The following is a 12,992-nucleotide window of genomic DNA, read 5'->3' as shown; positions in this document are numbered from 1 at the left end:
TTCAGATTCTTCCTTTACATATCCAATGATTGTTCAACTATTGGTGTGCATATTTTCCAGTTTTATTGAGATTTTTCCTTCCATTTGTGGAGCTTTATTTTGATCCATAATTTTACACATGATTTGAGTTTCAACAATATTTATAATTTTATGATGTTTACTTTTCAAATCTCAATAGAAGACTAATTAAACTTTTACAAAAGTAATTCGATTCAGTCTTTGCTAAATACTTTGTAAAAAAAAATCAATTTGTCTGAAAAATAGTAGACATTTAATTAAATGCTATTATGTTTGTTAAAAAAAAACAAAAAACTTTCCATTTTATCAAGTATTTCTTTCTCCCTTAAGTAAACTTCAAGCTTAAACAGACTTATGGTGCAAATTACCTCAAATTGTGCAAAGTTTCTTAATGTAAATATGTATTACCAATTTTCTTTAATGAAAACATCAAATATTACACAAAATTTCCCACTCGAGTTTGCTGGCCAATAAAAAAAAATAAAATAAACAACAAATATGTTGTATATACCTACTATTATAATAAAACAAAAATTTCCGCACGGCCTCAAACAAAAAAAAATTGAAAAAACAATTTATACTAATTACGTCAAGTAAACAAAAAAAAAAAAAGAAGCAAAGCTGAATACGAATTCAAGTGCCAGTATGAACACTGACGGCCAACAAAACAATAATAACAAAGCAGGATGAGTAAAAGGAAAACAAAGTAAGTTGACTGGAACGCAACAAATAATTTGTATGTGAATTTAAGAAGAACAACAAAAAAAGCTAAAAACGTTTTTTTTTTATTTTTTGGAGGAAAAGTTATTTCTTTTTTTTTTATTTCTTAGCAAATATTTACGCTTGTGTTCAAGTCAAAAGTAAAATAAAATAATAACATAATAATAGTAGTACAACAATAGCAATAAAAGAACAACAACAAAAACAAACAGTGTTTTTATGGTTGCCAGATAATTTTATTCAGATAATTCTGCAGATCAAAAAATATTCACAGAAATCCCCAAATATAAAACTATAAAATTAATTGTCCAATAACCAATTATCATACTGAAAAAGTTTCTTGTAAAATAACCTTGAAACTAAAACTCTAGAAAATTTATAAAAATTCACTAATATCGGCAAAAACATGTGAAATTTTTGTTCCCCTGAAATATCCCTTTCCCTCGAAGGGCTAACGTGATATTCCCATTAACTTTTCATTCACAATAGTTGATTTCGTTCGTAACAGCTGGGGAATTTTTTCACGTGAATAAAGTTGTTGAACGAAGAATAGAAAAAGGGAACATATTTTATGTAAAATATTTGAACAATTCACAAGATCTCCTTCATGTCCTATTATTTCACAATTGTTTGAAAATATTGTTATTGTTTTTCAAGCAAAAAATGTCCTAAAATAATACTGCTCTGTATGCTATGTTTATTGTGTTATCGTAAGCAACCAGCAGAGACCTGCCTGGAACGCCTAAGAGTCGGTTAAGCCGAGCCGATGAGTCGTGAAATATTACGACATTATGACAACCTTGTGAATCGACCATTTGTAACTAAGTATAATCTGTTTCCGTTTAATTATGCGAGTCACTGTTCACACCATTTATTGTGTATATTTCTTCTAATTTATGGCTTAGTATGTATTTAATTTATTTTAAAGCTTCTTGAAAATATAATATGACACGCTTTAATTACTCAAAGACAATTGTGTGTCACACAAAAGTAATACAAACTTATCACCTACCAAACAAATATACCAATCAGCCACAATTTGTAAAATAAAAAAAAACAATATTTACCCTATAATTAACATTTTGTACTAAATAACTGACAAGCAAAATTAAATAAAATTGGGTGAACAAAATTTTGACATGTTAAATTGACAAATTATTATTGAAAGAGACAACAAAAATTGATATTAACAGTTAAAAACAAGTAAGAGAGCTATATTCGGCTGTGCCGAATCTTATATAACCTTCACCAAATTATATACATTTTTTCAAAATATTTTTAGGTAAACAAAATTAATTTTTTTTTTAACTTTTTCCAAATTTTTTTTTTCGAAATTGGTTTTTTAATTTTTAAATTTGAAAAAGTTTTTTCAATTTTTTTTTTTAAATTTTAAAAGAAAATTTGACAAAAATAATTCGGGTTTAAAAATATTTTTCCCGATTTTGACCCATTTTAGGTCCAACTTATATACATCGTTGCAATGGACTTTGAAATATCTATCAGTAGATATCCATATTGTCTATATTAATGACTTAGTAAACCAGATAAAGATCAAAAATGGGCCAAAAATCGAGGTTGTCCCGGTTTTTTCCTCAGCCATTTGTGGGCCGATTTTGTCGATTTTAAATAGCAACCGAGCCGGCAGAATTCTCGATATATTGATGTATGATTCATGTATGTAAGTTATTTAATTTCAACATACAGACCGACAGACGCACATGGCTATATCGACTTCGCTATCTATAACGATCCAGAATATGTATATACTTTGTGGGGTCGCAAATGAAAAATGTAGAAATTACAAACGGAATGGCAAACATACAGTGGTGGTCAAGAATTTGAGACAAAAATTGTTTGCTAAATTCAACGTGATTGTCAAATATTTTTTCAAATATTTCCACAAATATGTATGCATGAGGACTGTTTTAACACACAAGTGTGTTTTATTCGACTGTGTCAATTCATACATATTCACCACGAACACATACAATTTTTCTACAACTTGACCAAACAATTTTTTTTTTTATTATAAAATATTCGGACCAAATTTCGTATTTTTAGTTCCATTAGTTTCGGTCATATCATGTTATTAACAGCGGATGTTCGCTGAGGTGGGTCAACGTATTTCCACATATCTTTGTCCATATATGTTTCACCGATTTTTCCAAACATTTTTCAGAAACTAGAAACATTAATAATAAATTTCATACCCTTAGAGATCCTTTTATTTTGGCTCTATCGCACTTAAAATTCAGTTGATGAAAAAAATTCAAGTAATTGTCTTAAATTGGTGGCCACCACTGTATATATACCCTGGCCACTCATGGTGAAGGGTATAAAAAAAAATGATGATACAAAACAAACTTTTCTCATGATTATAAAAACCTTTTTTCATATTTAGGCCAACATGAAGTCGTATTGATCACTAAATACTAGGGTAATCAAATTATTCGATTTTTCTCTTGTTCGAATAAAACGAATAATTCGAATAAGAGATTTTAACTTGTTCGAATAATTCGATCACACGTTTAAAATTAATCGAATTATTCGACTAATTTAATTTTTTTAAAAAAAACTAAGAATGAAGTTTTGATGTAGGTTTTTTAATATTTTATTGTTAAAGAAAATCAAAAAATAACGTTAAAATTAACAATTCAAGTATTGATAATGTTAATAAACATTCGAAAACAAAGTCCATCATTAAATTTTCATCAGAAATATTCTGATCAGATTCCCTCCCGAAAAATCTACAAAACAATTGACTATCAAACTTTTTAGTTTCCGTTTTGGAGCTATGCTTTATAAAATTTGAGCTAGTTGGACATGATCCTGAATTCAAGTACAATATATGTTAATTCGGGTTTTAAAGTGAGTAACTAATTCTTTAGTAAGTGAATTATTCACATTTTCTAAATTATTTATAACAACGTTGCCGAATCTTTGATTAATCAAGTGGTCTTAGGGAAATACACAAATATGTCCAACTTTTGATATCACTGTCAGTGAAAGTGGCTAATTTGAAGTCAGACAGTGCATGATTGACGCATTTAAAAATACGCAAAAAGTTTATTAAAATGTTAATAACATCACTTATATATGTATGTATATTTTAAGATCATGGCCTTCGTCTATTTCAACGTAATAATTATAAATGGCATCCTCAATATCACTTTCGACGACCGTTTCAAAATCACATTCGCCATCACTTTCAACACCTTTTGATTGTTAATTTCGATTCTGCTAATATTTAGCCAGCATACAGTGGGGAGCTCAAATGAGTACATGTTTCTATTTTGTGCACTTCTTATGGAATAAAAATAAAACAAATAAAGCAAATCCAAAAATTTATTCTGTCATTTTTTTTATGTCTAATATGGAACAAAATGAATTACAATTCAAAACATAAAACATCCAGTTATAAATAAAAAAATAGACAAAACTGAAATAACTCGCATGTACTCAATTTTGCACCCCACAATAACTTTAGGGAAGAATTGCATTTTTTAAAAAAAATTTCAAAATCCTTTATTACGTAAATAAATTTTTCAATATGATGGTGTCCCAATGCATACGTCAAAAATCGTAAAGAATGGTGTTCCTAGAAAAATTTCTTATTAATGCAGTTATCAGCTCAATGTCTTGAGTTCAATCCTATTAAGAATTTTTAGTGAATCGTGAATTGGCTATTGAAACAATACCGATTAACTCTTACCAATTTGTACGAGCTTTAACAGCGGATTGAGCATGAGAGTATTCCAAAAAAAGTTAATGAAAAATTTATAGAAAATATGCCAATGCGTGTAAAATTTTATTTACGTAATAAAGGATTTTGAAATTTTTTTTAAAAAATGCAATTCTTCCCTAAAGTTATTCTGGGGTGCAAAATTGAGTACATGCGAGTTATTTTAGTTTTGTCTGTTTTTTTATTTAGAACTGGATGTTTTTTGTTTTGAATTGAAATTCATTTTGATACATATTAAACATAAAATAAATGACAGAAACAATTTTTGGATTTGTTTTATTAGTTTTATTTTTATTCCATAAGAAGTGCACAAAATAGAAACATGTATTCATTTGAGCTCCCCACTGTATATGTTCACACCTCCCCTTCATGTTTAGACACTAAAATTTCTGTTTCGAAATCAATTCTCACTCATCTACAGTGATCGAAAGACGTCATTTATATTTAGTTATTTGTCGAATTTCAGAAACAACACTTACTTAAATTTCGAATTATGAAAAATTTTAAGCAATTTATATTTATTCGTTTTGTTCGATTATTCTACATAAAATTGTTCGAATTATTCGTTATTCGAAAATGGCCATTTTTAAATTGTTCGAATAATTATTCGTAAGAAATTATTCGATTAATCGAACGATCATTACTCGAATGAATACCCTACTAAATACACAACTCACAATCTGCATAGAATTTGCAAAATAAAAATTTCTAGAAATTGTATCCACTAAAGTTTTCAATTTAGTTTTGAGTTTAGAGTAAAATCAAACCACCTTAATGTTTAGAGAAACTCTCAAAAATTGTAATTGTCATTGTTACTGCCTTTGAAAGATGTCCATAAATGAAATAATAGTGTTGTGAGTTTGAAAATGCCTAATGATTGGCTAAGGCGTATGAAATGATGATACAGTGAAATAAGTAGTAGGGCTGCTCATAAGGAACTAAGTTAATCTTGTTTCATAAAGTTAATTTTTAACTTTCCACATTAAACAATATTAAAATCACATCTATAGTGAATCAATATTTCAAATGAAATTTGTTCCCTTTTCCCATTTTTTGTTCATCAACTTTGTTCATGTGAAAAAATTGCTCATGTTGTGGAATTTTTTAAAGAAATAAACAACTGTTACGAATAAAACCAACTATTGTGAATGAAAAGTTCATGGGAATATCGCGATAGCAATTTAACCTTGGAGGAAATTCCATGGCAACATAAATTTCACATGTTATAGCAGTTTTCGGAAAAAATTAGGACCAACTTTAATTCTCCAGCAGCAATTACAGCAATAGAAAAACAAATCCCGAACAAAACATTCGCAAGAAGTCCTGAATTTTTCGTTGATATTAATAAATATGAAATGTTTTGTTTTGTGGTATCATAATGATACAAAATATGATGGACCCAAGTCTGTCACATAGGTAACGTCTTATGAGGACTCTTTATAGCTTACCGTTTTCGGTTTCTAAAACATCCTCAGAATTAAACAGGCTGTGCTATGGAGTAGTGACAGACTTGGGTCGGTCTCATTGTGATACTTGGAGGTTATGAGTACCTTCATCGACATTATTCACCCTTATCGCTAAACAATATTTTACAAGAAATGTTCACGTGAAAAAATTAGATAGAATTTTGTAAACAATAAAAAGCTGTTACGAACACAATCAACTATTGTGAATGAAAAGTTCAGTGAAATATCACGATTAGCAATTTTCCCTTCGAGGGAAATGGATATTTCATGGGAACATAAATTTCATGATAGGGGTGATTAAGTATTGAGTTGAAGCAACCTAACCTCCCAATTCTCAAATCCGCTAGGGTCGGAAGATAAATAATATCTCTGTCACCATCTCTCACATCCTGACAACTTCTACAGAAATTGTGTAATGTTCATCAAATCAATCGTTCCACAAAACTATATTCAGGCTATATTACCCTTGCCTTCCTGTAAGCAGTCACTGTAGATCGCCTTTTCTGTGCATAATCGTAGTCTTTCCAGAATCATAGGCACCATTTGGGTACACCGACATGTCGATCAATTTGCGCTTCTAGAATATGTTTACCCGGTACATAATGGTGGCCAAGCATTCATATAGGGTTCCTAATCGGGAAAATTTGTCTGGGAATTCCGGGGAATATTTTTTCACAAATTTCCAAGAAATTTTAGTCGGAAAATTTCGGGAATTTAATTATAGGTTTCTTCTTAAAACTAAAGAATTATTTCAGCACAGTAACACGTCAAAGATGTGAATTTTTGCCAATCGAATGATTCAATTAAATCCAATTTTCGATGCTAGCTATTGAAAATCAGTTGACAGAGAAGAATTACGATTTATATAACCAAACTAAAAATTGGACTGAATTATTTTATGTGCAATAAATTCGGTTATCACAACCAAAGATATTTTCTATGTGTGAGAAAGATAAAATAATGTTTGTTAAAAATAGGAAAATTATACAATTAAAATAGGAAATGTTAAGTTTTGAAAAGAATTATTAAGATGCTTAACATTAAAACTTCATAGGATAGCATCCCTATATCACACGGATGATTTAGAGAAAAATAAGTTAAGGGAAGGTCTGTCTTTTTAGGTTATATAGGCAGTCAGCATGTGATATCGAGTCTACTAATGAACAACTCCATCTTCCGATATACACTCCCGCAGGACGTCATGTCGCCATGACAACAACAAAAACTGTGCTATGTCTACATAGCTACCAGAACCCGTAGCCGATCCGGTCGAATAGGGGCCGTATAAGCTTCGATGTTGAGCATGTAGTCTGGTGAAGTGGAACAACAATTGATATTCTCGTATTGCAGATGATAACAGGATTTAGGCTGTTCATTCCGGGTTAGAAAGTCTCGTCATCTCATTAAGAGACACACGCCATTTATCAACCAATCAAGACATGATAGAGATTTCATCTCTTCATTCAGTGCATCGCTCTCTTTTTAGCCAAGATCTCAGCCTATCTAAAGCTGCATTGATCTGTTAATTCGAAAATAACACCTTGCCAAAAATGCGTAAGGTAAATAGCACTACCCAGCCACAGGCGAAGAGTCATCCCCTATCGAAGGTAAGTTGTATGTGATCAATACAAAAAATCATCCAGGTCTCTGCTGTACTGAGTCTGAGCGCCAGGTTTAGATTGTATTGTTTCGGCATGAGGTCAGCCGACAGTCAATGCACCATACCTTTATCCTGCCTAGGGCCACAACATGCATTTATGGCAATAATAGCCCTTGATGCTCTTTCTTGGGAGTTTAGTTCCCACAACAGTTTCGAGTCCAGAATAATTTTTAGCAGTCTGAGAGCTTGAGTTCCACATCTTTAATGTGCGGTAGTGGAATAGGAGCTATCTTGTACTTCCCTGAGTACATTAGAGAAGAGTAAAGCAACCCTTTCCCCTTTTCCCACACAAAATATAACGTCTGCACTCCAGCGCCAAGATAAGCATTGTGAATTTTTTGGTATTCTGAAAGATTCTAAGTGTGAAATAAAATGATCGATTTACACAATTCTCCTAAATCTCTAAAATAAGTATATTGTATTTTAAAACCATCTCTCAATCAATCGTAATTTTTGTATTAAGATGCCAAACGATTTATTATTGATTATTTATTTATTGAGGCATTACACAATATAAATTATGTTGAGACTTTTGCCTTTTGCTAACAACTCAATTAACTGCATGATAATTGCGAAAGTTTAAAAGCCATGGAACGTAAAAAGTCTATTGTTTAAATATTCTAAACAATTTACTTCCAGTTTTGTTGTATATAGCACAATTTATTGATTTTTCTTTTGTAAATTTTGTATGCACTAAGAACATTTCTAGCGCCCACAAACAAAATAATTCTAATTTGTTGGGGTTTAAATTTTGATAAAAGCTAATTGGTTTTTTTTTTGGAAAACACATAAAAATATTTCAAAATACTTATTCAGATTTAAACAAACACGAAAACATAGAATAGTAAAATGATATACATAAAAATTTAGCAAGAAAATGTCTGTAAACAAAATTGTTTGTAGAAATTATTTTGTTAAAATAAAAACAATAAAACCTCAACGAGGGAAAAATTAAAAATAAGTTAATATTAAGTTTAGACCATAAAGAAATACACATAGAGCAGAACTAGAAAAAAAATTACACACAATAATCACACACACGATTGTTGCTTTGCGTTCACATACATACATTTGTTTACTAAAAGATTCTCACTACTTAGGTATCTGACAACTGAGTTAGGTCTTTGACAAGAGAGTTTCCGATCTATGTATTTATCTATGTTTTAAACTGCAAGGAATTGAAAAAAAGTTTACACTGTTAAACTAATGTCTGTTTCCAGATCAGAGAAAATACATGTGCTGAACAATGAGTAGCACGTAGTAAAGTGTGTAAAAATCTAGGGAAATTATATGAAAAAATACTATATGTTTTCCTATGTCTTTTACTATTTCAATTCAATGGCAAGAATAACACAATTTCTTCTTCAATTGCCACATTTGATGCGAGTTAGTTGTTTTGTCGGTTGCTTAAATAAATTTTATTGAAAAAATCGTATCTATTTTATGCTGACAATACGACTTTAAACGACAGATGGACAGACACATTCTATGAAAACAATATACATACAACTTAATAGTAAAAAAAATCACACACAAGACACAAAGATAGATGAGAAAGCAAATAGACAGTTAAAAATACGTTTTAAAAATATATATTTTCTCTTCAATTTCGTCTATATTTTTTGTTGCAAATTGCCAAAGAAACTGTTTTTGATGAAGAAAATAAATTAGAATTAAAAAAGGAAAAAAAAAAAAAGAAACAAATCGCATGCATACGAGAGGACAACATTGTGCAAGGAATTGTAGGCAACAATGTGGAGTGTCATAAATATTATTGATATTTAGTTATGAAACTAATTGGTAATTTGGACAAAAAATTACAGGACGGTACTTATTTTTGGAAAATATATTACTAAGGAGTGAGATCGATAAAAGCTTAACACAAGATTTTCCTTAAAACCTTTAACCCAAGTACTATTAGATTTTTTTTTGTTGATCAAGCTACTTTTGAAAATGTTTATTTTTTGTTAATTAGATTAAAATTAGTGACCAGAAAAAAGTGACAAATAAAATTATAAAATATTTTCAACAAAACCCAACTTGGTCCTACAAAAAGTTGGCCAAACAATCAGAGGTCTGACGTCAAACTGTTTCCAATGTTATTAAACAGTATCGGGAGAACTTGTCCGTTGATAGAAAACATGGTTCAGGTGAAGGTATACCATTCCTTTGATGTTTCTAAAGCCAATAAATAGAAATCATTTTCAAAAGAGCTGCCAACACATCCGGTAGGAAAGCAGCACGGTTAGCTCAGTACTCATACTATTTGGTACGAAAAGTTAAAAACAATTTAGGTTTAAAAACATACAAGGCTCAAAAATTTTCTGACGGGAACTCTGCTAAAAATTTAGAGACCAAAGACAGAGCACGAAAATTTAAGTAAATATTTATAAAATTATAAAAAAATATACCTGCATTATAATGGATGACGAAACGTAAGTTTACGTTGCTAATGTTCGAGAGAATGTTTTATAAAAGTTTAGGACCCAAAAGCAGAAAATTTTCCCAAAACTTTCTTGGTATGCCAAGCAATATGCAGTTGCAGCAAAAGAAGCCAAACATTTTTTACAAAGGGCTCTATAAATACTGAAATTTACATCAAGGAAAGTTTACAATAGAGGATGCTTCCATTCATAATCATAAGACTTCTTAATGTGTCCACTTATTTTTTCCCGATTTGGCATCCTTGCATACTAAGGTAAGCAAGGTATTGTGTGGTAAAAGAACAATAATGTGGTATTTGAACCAATAGAGGCAAATCCTACAAACTGCCTGGAGCTACGGCCAGAAGAGAGACATTGGGCTCATGTTAAATGATAATTGAAGAGCACAGAAAAGGTGTTAAAAAGTATGGTGGATTTTAAAGCTCTATAAAAACCTTAATGGAAGGGTTTCCGGAAAAGGTTCATAAATTCATCAGTATTGAATAGAACTATAAAATTAATATTTTTTGGAAAATAGTAATAATAATTTCAATCAAATAAAAAAAAACAAAACTGTTGGTTGTTGTGGTTTTTTTTATTAACATTTATTTATGTTAAGATTTTTTCGATCTCACTCCTTTTGTACTTTTGAAGTTCAACTAATAATCCATTAGCAAGTAATTATTTTTCGGGTTTAATTAGGCATATTTTACTAGGCGAAATAAGATCACCAAAAACTCTCCGATAATGCCAAATATCTTGGGCTAATATACACTTTTTTGGTTAAACCGGAAACCGTTTCCTTAAATTTGGCCTTTTTTGGACACTCTATTATGGACTTTCCGTTGCTGTTTACCAAACTTGACTGGCTACCAACTGACTATGAAGCTGTATGTCAATGAAACATTGAAACTGGGGAATTATGGAAATTCTGAAATTAATAAAAGTTTCAATTCGGGCTCACCTGTAGACTACACAATTCCCGGATCAATCTTCGATACCGGATATTACTGAATGGACTAATGGCAACATGTTCAATATCAAGGGATAACCTCATCATTCCCGATAGTTAAGCGGCGATTAGATCCCTGACTGTATCTTGAGAAGATAGCTAGACAATCATTGGTAATATTCATTTGGGTGCATGGACATGACGACATTTTAGGTATCGCAATGCCAAATAGGCTTATTTCTCCATGAGGGTAAGTAAGCTCCTAATGACATGGAAGCTATATCTCAACACTCTTTTTAAAAGTTGAACCTCAATAGAATCCAGACCATAGCAAATTTAAACATTTTATGGAACATACAATTGTTTATTTTTTTTATGGAAAATGTTTGTTTCCTGCCTAAAGATTGAGTCCAACAAATTATTATTTTTTAATCAAGTTAGCTTTAAATAATATGTCCGATATTATCATTTCTAAAACATTAATTTTCAACTGATATTTCGGTCAAAATGTTCACCGAAAAAAAGTTCGTAAAAAAAGGTTCATAGTCAAACTGTTTCCAAAGCCATTAATATAAAGAAGACTCGAACTTTGAAAGAAAATTGGATCAGGAAGAAAAAAAGTCTAACAGATATTGAAAAAAAAAATCGAACAACTCTTTCAGAACACCGAAGCAGCTCGTAAAGTTAAATGTTCTGATTCTATTGTGAGCAGAGCCAATGCTGGGTTGATGTCATATAAAATTTAGAAAGTTCCAGATCGCAATTCGGTAAAGAACTTAGAACCAAAAGAACGAACGATAAAATTGAGTTAAAATTTTATAAAAAAAATACATCTGTTGTGTGATGGATGATAAAACTTATGTACTGGCAGATTTTTCACAAATTCCTGGTCAAAATCTTGATGTGCTTGTTGGACGAGGTAATGTTCATGAACAATACCGGACAAAAAAAAAACAAACAAAATTCCCCAAGAAGATTTAGTGTGGAATTCCATTTGCAGTTGTGGCAAAATAAGACAATTATTTGTGACAAACAGCACAGAGTGCCTTCACAACAAGTCATATTGTCCTAAATATTATGATAGTTTAACAAATTGTTGTTGGCCCAATTTGTATATGTACTTATGTTATTCAATGTATGGAACTGACGAAAAACATAGCTCAAAGTCAACTCGAAATTATTAATAATGTCAATGCTAGGGATACCTGCTGCTCCCTGATTCAAATTAAAAAATCTGGCTCCGTTAGGATTTGAATCGAGATTAGAATTATAAATATGCTGAAATTTAGCATTCCGGGAAAAATCTGGCGATTTTCGGGATTGGCATCCCTAGTTGTTGTTGTTGTAGCAGCAGTTGTTGCTGAGTTGACAGCCCTTGGCCGAGTGAACTCAGGTCATTCCGGTGCGTAGAACCGGCTGTCGTGGGCATCGTGGGCATCCCTAGTTGTACCAAGTGGTTACAATTCAATGAGGTGTTTATTTTAAAGTGGCCTTCCCAAGCCTTTTATTCCATAGAAAACCTATGTGAAATTATAGATCGCAAAATATGAACTTAAAATTATACCTCAAAGGAATCTTTAAAATTGTTATAGAAAAGCAATAAAAATACTACTAATTAAATACAAAAAATAAAAATAAAATATATAAGGAAATCGCAAAATATTTCAAAGGAAATGGCTGATTCCTTAGTTGGTTTTATGTATCCTCGTTGTGAAGCAGTAATATAGTACAATTGATACCTATACAATAAAACACTGAGTCACTAAAAATTAATCATAAGTTTCCATAGCTAATGAATACGTTTCAATTTGTCTGCAGTTTTCAGAATTTAGTAAAATAAAATTATTAACCTATTAAATAATTACTAAAAAATACAAATTAATCTGTATTTTTTGGATTCTGACATTTTGTCTTAATTTTTGGAAAAGTATCTCTTGCATTGTCAACCACTGTATATTAATTAAACAAACGTAGGGTCACACAAGTCACTTACATACGAATTATTTTATGA

The 12,992-nt window shown here is 30.7% G+C and overlaps 1 protein-coding gene across 2 annotated transcripts in view; it reads right to left on the bottom strand.

The window, feature by feature from the left end:
* Positions 1-12,992, bottom strand: part of Zdhhc8 (zinc finger DHHC-type containing 8) — a 174,081-nt gene that overhangs the window by 159,079 nt on the left and 2,010 nt on the right. The gene's annotated exons all lie outside the window — the stretch shown is intronic.

Source organism: Calliphora vicina, chromosome 4 (assembly GCF_958450345.1).
Source record: "Calliphora vicina chromosome 4, idCalVici1.1, whole genome shotgun sequence".
Lineage (NCBI taxonomy): Eukaryota > Metazoa > Arthropoda > Insecta > Diptera > Calliphoridae > Calliphora > Calliphora vicina.
This window is presented reverse-complemented; position numbering and strand designations above follow the sequence as displayed.